This window comes from Channa argus, chromosome 4 (genome assembly GCF_033026475.1).
Source record: "Channa argus isolate prfri chromosome 4, Channa argus male v1.0, whole genome shotgun sequence".
Taxonomy (NCBI): Eukaryota; Metazoa; Chordata; class Actinopteri; order Anabantiformes; family Channidae; genus Channa; species Channa argus.
This window is the reverse complement of record NC_090200.1, coordinates 7560960-7574513: the sequence shown is the minus strand read 5'-3', so window position 1 is coordinate 7574513 and position 13554 is coordinate 7560960. Positions and strand designations below refer to the sequence as shown.

The 13554-nt window shown below is 40.5% G+C and overlaps 1 protein-coding gene across 21 annotated transcripts in view; it reads left to right on the top strand.

Moving 5' to 3' along the window:
- LOC137125950 (unconventional myosin-IXAa-like) overlaps window positions 1-13554 on the top strand; it is a 132352-nt gene that overhangs the window by 32025 nt on the left and 86773 nt on the right. The window lies entirely within an intron of this gene.

Genomic DNA, 13554 nt, shown 5'->3' with positions numbered 1-13554 from the left:
ACTTCAGCTGCAGTTGGATCAGGGGAACTTGTTTCTAAATGTAGTTCCTAGCCACTAAAAAGGGAATCTTTTCATGACTTTTAGTTCCTTCACAGTCTGAGATGACCAAGACCTTTCATAGTAACACCAGTACATGGAAGATAAGCCTCTAATAAAGACGAAGAAATCTATGATCTTTAGAACAGATTCCATCATTTAAGACTAATTATCTAATTACTGTAATTATCCTGTTTGTTCCAAGCTGAGTAAGATTCCCCACTTTGTAGCTTTCTGGGAGCCATTTTGTTCTGCAGCACACAGCTTCCTGTCAGGACATATGGAGGTGATGTCAACATGCAGCTGTGCTTCTTGACAACATGTGCATCCCATGTGGAGGCCTGTACAGTAAAACAAGACTGTTGTATAGTCAGTTGGGTACAGTTTGTCATCTGGAAATCATGACTCACCTTTTAGACCTCCGCGCTGCATTCAAGGAAAAAACTTGTAGCTGCTTTTGTGCTTTTCCTTTTCTTACTGTAAAATCTCACAGCTCAGTAAACAGCAATTTTATTTAAAAGTAAGTTTTTATGTGAATGCCAATCTACCATAAGTCCTTCAGTGAAAATCTCTGTCATAATAACACGTATCACATGTTAAGAATGACATTTTGGTTGTGTGGCTTTACGACATAGCTGAACAGCACACCTGCGTAGTGGCACTTTTGTGCAGGTGATGATTTTACACTGGTGACTGAATACTTGTCACAGCTCACATGCCAGAGGCGACAAAGGGCTGCACGGACTGAAAAAAAGGCTGTTTTTTGATAATAACACACATAGAGAAACATTATTCTCTGAGGAACTAGACACTGTGTGGTACCTTGTGCGTTGGAGCATGACATTGTCCCATGTAATCACTTCCCCATCAATTACCCATCTGACCGAGGTGTAGGAAACAAGGTGCAGTTTAAGTTTTACAAACAGGCAAAGGGAGATATAATGTAACCTACAGTACTGTATTTTTTTGCCGATTGAGTTTGTGGTGTTCATGTTTATAATTTGGCAGATTTGGGAAACATAAGGACAGTTCAGTATCCAGTTAACTTTTGACACAAAGTCAAAATGGGGAGATCAGATGGTGTCTTTCAGTGCAAAGATAAACCTTCATTAAAAACATGTTGTATCAGATCTGGTAAGTGTATGCAAAAACCAAGGTAATTGGTGAGTGTTGAAGGTTTTGCCAGGCTAACTGTTGCCAGCCTTTATGCAAATCCATATTAACTGTCTGCTGGCTGCAGCTTCGTGTTACACACTCACAGATGGGAGCGGTATCAACGTTTTGGGAAGAAAACACTGGACCACTTTGCTTTACCCTTGTTTCTGAAACCATTGTCTAATGATCTACTCAAGACTAGTAGTTATAGGTTTTTTTTGGAAATGAGCAAAGAGTAATTCCTCAAATGCCCGAGAGGACAAAAAAACAACACATTTGTAGATGTTTGCCTAGAAAGTTCTCCAAAGTGCTACGGTGACATGCAGAAATGTTCTCATAATCGGATTAATTTAATTCAGTTTTTGTCTGTTTTGTCTTAACGTCTGTTTTAAATGCCTAAAATGTTAAATGACACAATGCTTCACAGGCTTACAGGCATAAATAATAGTGTTCATTTAAAGCCAGTAAGTGGAAATTATTGGCTTGATTAGATAAAACCCTTAGTAAAGTGTTTCATCAAATCTAAAATATGGCAATAATGTTGTGCCCAGATTGTAGATAGTCTTACATCACGTCCACACAGTACAGTACTCTGAACATCCTGTTTTTTGTGTTCATCATGAAAGGAAGAGATTGTTAAGAGCTGTTTGGGAGGAAGTTGCTGCGGTCAGTAGGAATTCTATAATATCGTTATTTATAGCTTCACTAAAATATTAAATGCTGCAGGAAGTCTATTTATTTCAGAAATCTGAAATAAATAGATTTCTGAAATCATCACACTGCATGCACCATCCATACTCCCTAAACAACATCTAACCTTAACCGTTTTCCTGTGTGCTGCAGTTTTTCCAAACTTCCCCTGACCTCAACGTCCACATTAATACAATTTGCATGAACAACAGCTGGATGCAGAGATATTACAGATATGCTGTAAATGTCCCGGGGGCCTGACGTGCTTGTTCGAGGAGCAGCTCCAAAGCTTTCCGCCAGCCAAGGCACGACGCCGCCGAGTTAAACCAATTTGTGCAATTCTTTGGCTTCCACAAGTTGTAATGCCAATTACAGAACCATTTTCCTCGGTCAGATGCTGCTGCTGCTGCTGCTGCTGCTGCTGCGCGCAGGCTTTGTGTAAGTTTGAAGCTTTGCCCGCAGCAGAGCCTCGCTGAAAATATGAGGTCAGCCTGGTTTATTTATTTGGATTACAAATGTTTGAAGGACTAAAGTGATGGCCAGTGTGCTGGTTCCCGCAGGCACCATGTTCAGTGACACATCCTTTGTCTTCCTGTATAGTGCTACAATATATCTGATCCCACCATCTACTCTTATCTCCCCTATTCATTACGTTAAGTTACGTAAAAGATTTTGTCAGTTACACATTATACGCAAAATAAACATGAAGCGAAAATTGAAGCTACTATATGAAACTTTCCAGAACCAAAATCAATCATCCATCCGCCTCCCACCCCCCACAAAAGTTACATGTTGCCATGTAACTTTAATGCCATTGAAATAAATGCCCCTTTGATAAACATTATGTTTTATCAGTTTTATTTATTACACTTTTCAAGAAGCAATGCTTCAACTTTATGATCATGTCATCATTTATGGACATTATTTCCACTTCATTTATGCTGTCATACTGATGTTAGGCTACGTAACAGAAATGCCTTTCCTGAATCTTTCCAAACAATCATGAAGGGACAATTTATTGCAGGACTGTTGTAATATATTCCATTAGTTTTAGCCACTAGAGCTGTACCTAATAAACCAACAACTGGGTATTTATTATTACTTTACTGTTCAGTCAAATGTGCAACCTTTATATATCTGCTGTACACATTGTAAAGACCTGTCCTATATGAAAACATTTACTCCAGTGCATCCACTCTCCTACACCACACATTTTGCATCTCACACGTGAAGATGGAAAACAGATATTACAGTTTAACAAGCAGCCAGCCAGTCTTTTACTGACCATCGGCCAGTAACTGCAGGCAACACACATAAAGTCCTACCTGCAGTCTGATAATAAAGACAACCGAGACAGAAACGATTTGAGAGAATAACAGAACTGAACCTCTAAAACTCTGTTTGTGTCAACAAGAAGTCTAAAATAAGCGGTAGACGTCCAAAGTTTGACATTAAGGCTGTACCAGCTGGAAGAGAAAGGAAAAACATTTCCCAGGATGAACTATGTCTCACTGGCAAGAGATGCTGTGGCTGGGCCTCAATTTGAGAACATCTGTATGAGAGCCCAGAGACTCAGATAAGTCATTCTTCCTGGATTCACTTAAGAAGCTTACTGCCAATTGGATGAATGGAGGGAAGGAGGGGAACCTGCAGATGAGTGAAATATTCTTCTTTAAACCCTTTGTAAATGGTAAAAGAAATGATTTTAGATCTTATGGCTTCCAGATTTGATTGATTGATATTTAAATGAGAATTAAATAGCACCAGGACATGTGCTTCAGTTTTTTCCTTAGTTTTCCCCCCCGTGTACTGACCCTGACCATGGACAGCTTCTCTCTGCTCAGGGTGGAAAAAGCTTTGGTGGGCATGAAGGTAAAAATAAAATGCAAACGCTTGACAAAGACTGACTTTGTTTCTAACACATGATGCTTCTTCACCACTGCATCTGTCTTCCTCACCTGTTCATCTTGCTGTGTTGGATCCAGCATCCAGCTGGGCTGAGAGGTCATCAGCCCCGTGCTTCACATCGCATCACCGTGATGTGCAAGGTCAACTGCATTGCAGGCGAAGACTATTATGGTCATTTGTTGAGCCGGTTGGGATGACGAGATACAACATAATATGTTCATACGCAACTCAACTCAAAACACACTAAAATAAGCACAAATACATGAGCTTTTCATCTCTGCACAATCTGACCTTTGCTTTTTGCTAAACTTCCCCAGTAAACTATCCCATAACACAACATGTGATATTCATATTGGCAAATAGACCCTGAATTTATGCATTAGTTTTGGATTTAAGATAATTTCCTCTGCTAGAAGCCCTTTCTGTCCAAGGTCTGTCTCTAATCGTATTGTATTTTTCTGTAAATGGATGCTTGCACTTTGTCTTGCCCACTGTCTGAACTGCAGTAACATGCTCAGCTTCTTCAGGCTCCATGATCATTTTATTCCTAATTACATTTTTATGCTATTCTTGCCAGCACTCTCAAAAGAACTTCCAGCACGTGAATGGGGACGGATATTTCTGGAAAATATTTGAGTTAAAATAACACTTTAAATTCTTTAACTCAATACTAATGATTTCAATCCAGTTTTAATGAAAAAGTAACAAAATGAGCTGTTGATGTGTTGAGTATTTTGTGTGTAATCTTGCAGACATTGCCATTATACGATATACTAATACTGTGGTACACGTGTAGCAGTAAGAGAAAAATTCCTATTCAAGCAACATGTAGTTTTAATTATGGATTAAGCTGCCATGGATTTGTGCAGATAATTGATTGTCTGCATTTAGGTCATAGTTATGTTTGGGATTCTTAATTTCATTTGACATTGCACTTTGCAATCATATAAAAACAAATCTATTCAATGTAACGCTCACATGAGATGATGATGAAAAGATGCTGAGTTCATGTTTGGTATTTTTGATGGAAAATGGCTTAAACCTCCAATATTTCTGTGTAGCTGCTGCTAAAATGTCTGTCAATCAAACAGTCATTTAAGGTCTACTAAATAATATACTGTTATCAATTTTGACCATAGCCCTGCTTGTATTTAAACACATTAGCCAGTTTATGAATTCTCTCAATACACAGTGGTGTGTGTGTGTGTGTGTGTGTGTGTGTGTGTGTGTGTGTGTGTGTGTGTGAGGAACAATACAGCATTCTCCGTTTCTATTTAACATTTCCATCACTTGACTCACTATGACAAAGCACACGGAGTGTTGATTGATGACCCTCAGATCCCCAAGGACACATCGGCCGCTGCAGGGATCAGACCTGTGACCTTTTGGCTACAGTGCAGCTTTTGTGCCCACTGGTCCACATGTCAAACAGTGATGGTCAGCATTACATCAGGCCTGCGGTATCATCTAACAATACTCTATATTCTCTGATCGACCAGTGGAATCATGAAATAGTCTTTAATGATGCACCGCAGATGGCCAGAAACTGCAGTCATGTGTAATTTGAGCCGCGATTAACGCCGGGCGACAATAGCGATATAACTGTGCAGCAGGATAGTGCTGACGTGAAGACAGCTGTCAGGCTGATGGGAAATAGTTGGCTTCCGTGGACGTTTGCGTCTGGTTGTCTGGTTGTGCAGTCAGGTGATCTGAGATGCTCCTTTTCCCCAGGTCTCAACGCTGCAGCCTTTCAAGCTGGGATGGCATTTTACCGGGCGATCAGTACATTTTGCATAGACTGGACATATTCAGTGCTTCTCGTCAAGGTTTCAGTGGTTTTGCCCTCTAATCCGCTATGATTGTACAGTGGAAACCCCAGTAGCTCATCATGTCTGGTATTTTCCTAATCATGTTTGCAGACAGTTGTGAGTAACACAGGGAGACTTGTAAAACAAGGCTAATTCAGTCCTGGATGTTGTCAGTCTCACAGTTACCGTAACAGTGTACTGTAAGGTTTGAGTCATATCAGCTGGTTCAGCAGTGTTTTGAACTTGATCAGATGCTTATCCTCAGGTTTTCATGGTGGTTAGGTCTGTCAAATGTCCTTTAATAGCTCATGCAGCTAAGAGGTTTTCAAGCTGAATGTACTGGTGAAAGTAAATACACCAATGTAGACAAGGTGGGATTGACTTTCAAATTCATAGACACATCTGAATGAATCAAAACACAAATGTTGAACTCCACATGGTTTAGGCTGCTCTATTATTCAAAGATGGTCTGAAAAGCCACACAGCTGCTGATGGACGTGTAGCTGGCTGCGGTTATTTTGGGTACAAGACTTTCTAACCAGCAGCACCTGCTCTGCCGTGTGTGGTGGCTTACATCCAGTAAATGCTGGAATCATCCTAAATGCGTGAATATTTCACATGTTTGCACCGCTAGTTTCACTGCTGGTCACAGTTAGTTATTTGAACAGTAAAGGCATCTCGCCTTTGCTGCAGGTGAACCAGGCCACCGCATGAAACACATACATCAGTGCCTGAAATCCTCTGAGGTGTTGACTGGGGCTTTGAGACCCCAGTTGTGTTGTGATGTGTCTACGGCCAGACAGGGCCCCTGCGGGGCCGCGGGGGCCAGATCACAGTCTGCCTTTGTTCTAGTGGTGTGGCCAGCAGAACTGCCTGCCTGCTACAGAAGTAGCTGAGTAGAAACCCCCCCTCTTCACCAGATGTTTCCCATCCCAGCTGCCCCCCCTGATCTTAACCAGGCCCTCAGGGACAAGAGCTGTCTTCTGTGGCTGATAGATGGCTCCAGGTAGTGCCTCGGGCCTAAGTGTTCATTTGAAGGCCTGTGTATCATTAAGTGTGTGTGTGTGTGTGTGTGTGTGTGCTCCTACCCAGCACCACAGAGCCAGGGTCTAGAGACAGCTACTCACATCAAAACTTTGAATCCAGTCTAGGCTGGTTCGTATGGACACTACAGTTACAGTACCACGTCCTCTGCGGCTGAACCCACTGAACCTGACAGACCAAATGAAATCCGTAATAACGAGGCTGGAAGTTCAGGAAAGGTAACGTGCATTACTGCACCTTCAACAAAAGGATATGTGTGTTGTAGGGAAACTGCTTTTACCACTTGTATAAGGGCAACACTGCTCTCTTTTCACTGCTGTGTGTGTGTGTGTGTGTGTGTGTGTGTGTGTGTGTGTGTGTGTGTGTGTGTGTGTGTGTGTGTGTGTGTGTGTGTGAGTGAGTGTGTGAGTGAGAGGTGCCTGTCAGAACGTGTTAGCAGTCGGCTCTGCCAGCAGCAGGAGAATACGAGACGTTCACCCACCACTGACTGTGTCCTCGGTCTTTAAATCGCAATGAGACATCCAAAAGCTCTCTTCCATCGGTTTTACTGCACAGCACTTTGCTCTGTAGATCTGTGCATGTGGGACTGCCCCAGTCAGTGAATGGTCACATTCGATTTCATTCATCTTTTGCAGATGCTGGAATCTCAACATGGCTGTTGCACTGAAGAAGTTGCCTCTTCTTGATTTCATATTAACTGTATGAACAGGTAGCACATTGAGTGAAACCTTGTTCCTTAGTAAAATGACCTACTTTTAAAAGTGTCCCGCTACTTCCTCTGTAGACTCCATTTGTGCATTGCATTTCCAGCTCAACTTCAAATCAAACCTTGTCTACAGAAGCACCTAAATCCTGTAAACATGGCTGCCTGCACCTTGGAGAAATTATCGTAGGTGTGTGTTGGCCAATCACGTAGCCACCACAGGACCTCCTTGTTCCTGTTAACACTTCCATCCCTGTAATCCCTATCCTCTGGGCAGCTAGCGCTCTTCAATGCACTCCCAAACATCTGTTCACTGGATTATCCCCATCTCCTTCTCATTGGGGTTTTCTCTGGAGCATTCCTGCTTTTCCCTCTCAGGAAGTAAAGTGTAGATTTATCCCTGCAGACAGCTGCACACACTGTACTCACAGGCTCAGTGCTCATATACTGGGCAGATTAAGCCTCATATCGGTGGCCATGTTTTTTGCCCTTTTTCTGCAGCAGGGAGAGTGAAACAAAGAGTTTTTCATCAACATAATTTTTAATGTCCATTCAGAAAATCAATTGTTTCTTCAGAAGTATCAGAAATAGCAAAACTGTCCAAGTGACCAAGTTTACTTTAAATGGCCTTTCAGCCGACCCCATCCCATTTTATCGGGGCTTGGCACTGAGCGGGGACACACCTGGTGGGGTGGGATTCAAAGCTGCAGCTTTCTGCATTCCAACCCAATGTTCTACCACTGAGCATCCAGGCTTGTGTAATAAATATTATGTAAATAAAAAAAAAACATTTTTTTTACTATTTTTGCCATTTGAAAATATGAGGACACCCCACTGTATTAATGTGTTTTTCATATGTAATTTATGTTTAATGTGCTCACTGTTTCACTGGGAAATCTTTAATGACTCTCATGTGTCTAATACAGTGTCTAAGACCTAAGCAAGCACCGTATTTCAAATATACCAACATATATAATGCAAATAATACTTACAGTAATGTGAGAAAATAAAGCTACACCATATAAAAGTCTAAGCTTTGTGTGCAAATCAGCAAACTCAAAATCCATTTGACTTTTATTTTAGTTGTTTTTTGCTTTAAAGAGAATTTAACTAATACTTATTAATTGTCTCTTGACTTTTTTTTTTGGTTCTTTCAGCTTATCCCGTGAGTTCAGGCTGCGCCACAGCGGATCAGTGTCCGCATGTTGATTCCGCACAGTTTTCCCTTCCTGACGCAACCCTCCCAAATTTCTACCGGGCACAGCTGGGGATGGGAAGGGGCTGTTGGGGGTTCAGTGTCTTGCCCAGAGACACTTCTAATTGATTGATTAATCACTCCTGCTCTGGTTGTGAGTCAAAATAGTGGTGCTGTCAAGAAGGAAGAGCAACATTATGTCAATTAAGGTTAAGATATTGGTTAAGATGGAACCTATTTTAAATGTAATACTCAGCTTGTTGGACTGAAATACCAAAATGGATAAAAACCTAGTTTGATGATTTATTCTCTTTCTTTTTATGCTTCCAAACAAAATGTGGTCAGTTATTTAAAAAGTTTCAGACGCTTTAATTCTACATATATGAATTTGAGATTAAAGCATTAAAGATATACTGACAACATGGGTAACAATGCACCATATCATGAAAGCAAATTTTGCCTTATTTTTTGCATTTTATTAGAAAACATCCCTGTTAGGATCAGATATTTGTCAATCTATTAAATAATTCTATTTTGTGCAGTGACCCTGGTTAAACGACACCAGTGTTTGTTATCAGGCCAATTGGAACGGATTCCTCTCTGGTGGTGAAAGAAGGAGCTGTGTTTCCAACCGCCCCTGTGTTACTCCTCGACATGACACAATCCTGCGGATTTAGTGAAAGGCTTTTGACAGGAAATTGATAGTCGAAATGGGCCTGATTCAATCTCAGCCTGCTTACGTGGTGTCACAGCAATCAGGCACTGATGAGATTACAAACATTAGGAGTCTTAGTTGGACACGAGGCCATCTGGACCGGTGGGAGCAATTTTGCAAACTGGATCGGATTAGTGGTCTCATCTGTTTGAATCTGTTAACTACAGAATTGTCAATCAGTAGTGGATAGTAATATAATTAAGTATGTTCAAAAATAATTTCTGTTATAACTATCAGTTTGATTCACTTTGTAATTTCAGTTTTATTCTTACAAGGTTTTCAGGATGAAATCTACATCTGTCTCATGTTGTGCCTTCATGTTCCTAATTACCTTTTTTCTCTGTGCTCTGTGGTTGTGATCCACCCTTTTGAGGAGTTATTTTAAGTTTGCAAAGAAAACAAATTCAGCTTTTGTTTGTGAGTTTCTGGAGAAGCTTTCCCTCAGACTAATTGCTAGCTTTGCTGCATGACAGCAACATATGGTGTTGCACAGAGAGCCAAACAGCAGAGAGGAGAGATTTCACAAATGATATAAAATGCCATTTTCTAAAAGGGGAGTTTGAGTCGATGTCTCTTCTGGACTTTTCAAAACAGTTTACAAAAGCAAGGCAAGGAAGCTGTCCAAAATAATTTATCCCCAACTGTTTGTACATTCAGTCTTCAATCGTTAAACTTTTTGAAGACAAAATATGCACCAAATATAATTAATTTGCAGTGGTTTAGTGTATTAAAGGGCAACTTAACCAATTTTCAACTTGCTTTCTATGACTTTAATTTAGGGTGTAAATGTGTATTAGTTAGCTTTTAAACGTCCCCCTGACGTCCCTATGTTAAAATATTTCTTTGCTTCTAGCCTAAGAGCTCCTCCAGATGTAATCACCTGGAGGAGATTTTCATCATAAGGAGTTTAGATAATATCATCTGTGGCAGCTCTAGAAAAGCAGGATGACAAACTCCATAGTGTGATCAACAAGATAACATAACCTGAACTGAAGGTTCCTCCAACTGAGGTCTGGAGGCATTTTTCAGCTTTAAAAGGATTTATTTGCATGTAATACCCAAATTAGAACTAAAAGAAACAAGTTCATTATCAGGGAAGGTGTCCTTTAAAGGGACAAAAAGGTCACATGTCATAGTGTCTTTTTGGATCATGGCAGTATAGTGTTATAATAATAATAAGGAAGATATTTGCATGTGAAAATGTCTTAACATTTGCTGGGCCCAGTCTCACATATTTGGATAATTCTTGCTTTTCTCTGTATTTTTATCATTATAAATTAAATATCTATGGGCTTTGAATGGTTGCGCTGACAAAACCAGACATAGCAACAAATCATTGTGTGGGTCTTGATAAGTATCTTTTACTATTTCCTGTGATTTTAAAAAGAAAAAAAAAGAACAATCAAAAATGAGACCAGTTATTTCTAGTCTAGTTAGTCATACGAAATGAGTTTTTGTACCACCATAACCTTAGGTTGCACAGAAATCTATCACACCTTTATATAAATATGTAAATCTGTCAGCTTAATGATGTAATGAGCTAACCTACCTTGACTTGACATGCATCTATGATTTTTAACTCCTCAGGCTGTTTTAGAGGATGGGGCAACAAGCTAAATATAATACTGCCTTCTGTGAAACTGTTTTAGGGTAGCATGAGGTCCATTACCAAAGATGTTTATTCCTCTGGCTCCTCCGTCTTTGTGGTAAAAGCCCCTGTTGCGTTGAACCTTGCCGCTACAAACCGGTTCAATTACGTTCACTTCACAGCTACAGCTTTTACAACTCTGAATTTCCCCACAAACCCTCCTCCTTTTTTTTTTTTAAACTCCTTCTGTCAGTCTTTCTTAAGAACTTGATCTGTGTCAGACACTGAAAGTGTAAAATGAGGCTGTCTCAACATGCAATCTGCCACCTGATACTGAAACACCCTTTTCAGGTGGTTGATTGCTGATTCAAACCTAAAGTCTTGGATCTTTTGATCTTTTGTTCTTGCACATGTTGTTTATTTTAACCATTTTATGCATGAATTATGAATGATCAACAAAGTCTGTTGTGTCTCTAAACTATGGGTGCCATGTTATTTTATAAATACAAAATATGTTTTGGTATTAACCATGCAGTGAACTTTATAAATATAGTTTTTGAGATTTTTCTAAAAAACAGTTTTTTAACTGCAGCTGATTGAATTTTTGCGAAGCTCACAAGACCCTACACCCTACTAGCTCTGTTAGGCTGCATTTTACCACACGCGTGCTAACGTACTCACTATGACATGCTGTAGATAAGCATGTGTAATGTTCCCTCTGTAATGTTCGCGTGCACACATTCCCTCATTAAAAATGCTCTGAGCCTGCTGTCTGCTGTTGCTCCTCCCACTACAACACACCTCCAACATCTGCTTATTCTTTTGCATGTTTGGATTCAGCTCTCAGGCTTGTTCCTTTATAGAGGGAAGTTGTGTGTTGTGTGTATTCAACAAGCGTTTGCTGATTGAACTATAAAATACAGCTGAGATTGTTGGATTAGTCAATATATAGGGAGAATAAATCGCACAATCACAAAAACAACCTGTCTGATTTTTCCAAAGCCTTAGACGAGGTCCCAGAGACTTCCTATGGAAACATTCCCAACAATCCTTTATGAATGTTGTCACTCATTACTCATCACTTTCTTTTAAACGTTTAGGCTTAAAGGAATTAGTCTATCTATCATAGTCCCTATGAGGGAAACATGATGTCTGTACCAAATTTCATGGGAACCTATTCAATAGATGTTTAGAAATTTCACCGAAGTCACAAATGTGATGCAGGGGACCACTAAGGTTATTACAGTATTTGGTATTGGTGATGCATTAGTGATGAAGACTGACTGACTGACTGACTGAATGCTAAGCTAATCAAAATTGAAAAGAAATATGAAAAAGTGATACCACCAAAAGTAGCTCCAAGGGAAACTGTTTACAGTCTGGGGCTAAAGAAAGAGCAGCCTATACTGTTATACTGTTAGCATAACTGTGCTTTTAGTCATGCTGCACTCACTTAAGTGGGATTTGCTACGGCTGCCATGCAACTTGAGTAATTGTGATATTATCATTGGCATGAGGTCATCATCATTGGTCTGTATCCCTCACTAATCTGCCTTCTTTGACTTTCAAACCGAAGAGCTCCTAATCGCTATCTTTGTACGCCTCTACGATAATGTACTGTACACACGAAGGACCTGAACACGAAGGCTTTTCCGTCAGGTTTCAACAGGTCTTTTGCAGAAATACCCCACCCCACTAACCAAATAAAGTGCAGTCACATTCGGTGCAGCCATTGAAAGTGAAGCAGTCTGGGCATTGGATAAATTAATGAATGGATGAAGAGATGAATGGTGCCGATGTGCTATTGAGTGTCCTGCAGAGTGTGTGAGTGGGTGGGTGAAAGAAAAGCCTGGTGGAAGTTTGAACATGTTCCCCGTGGAGCTGTGGTTCCCAGACTGAGCAATGACAGGTGATGCATTGGTTTGGTTCATCATTTGTGTGTGTGTGTGTTTGTATTTGTGTGTTTCTGTATCAATGCTGTGTTTGATCCTTTGTACTAACAAAGCTGCACTGAGCCCACCTGACAAAGCAGAGCTTTGTGTTTAAAGCGTGTTTAAATTAGCACCGCCCTTTCTCGTTCCTGCTCTTTCTTGCTGCAAATTGCTTATTTATCATCTCTGTTTTTGTCTTTCATGTCTCTGTGCTTTCACTTACTAAATCCTCCATAGTGCATTCTTTACATTATTCGGTCCTACCTTTGCTCAGTGATCTCTCTTTATTCCGGCAGTAATCCCACTTGTCTTAATGAGCGATTGCACCGTGTGCCATCACACAGTTCTACCAAAACAAGGTTGAATGTGTTTAATATGCAGTTTTTGCATCCTCCCATAATCATTTCACTGTGTAAGTGTCTTACTACTGACTGCAGGCAGATCTCTTTCTCGGTGGGTGTAGCCACTAACCAGCTGAATGCAAACACTCGACTTTCCTTTTGTCTTTTTGAGCTCGTCATCTGTGACAACTGTAATTCTTGGCAGTCGGGGGTTCAGAAGTCACCAGTTCAGTAAGGCAGTCTTCCAGGGACCATAGGGTCAGTTGCGCAGTTGCCCTGGCTGGTTTGGAGCACCTCACAAGCTCCTGAGTTCTCTTCAGGTAATGAGGGGGTCGCCTCACTGCAAGCAATGGTCAGTTGGATGAAGCCTGTGACTTACAAGTGGCAGGAAATTATGATCATGATGTCAATGATGACTCTAACAGGAATATTCTAGAATA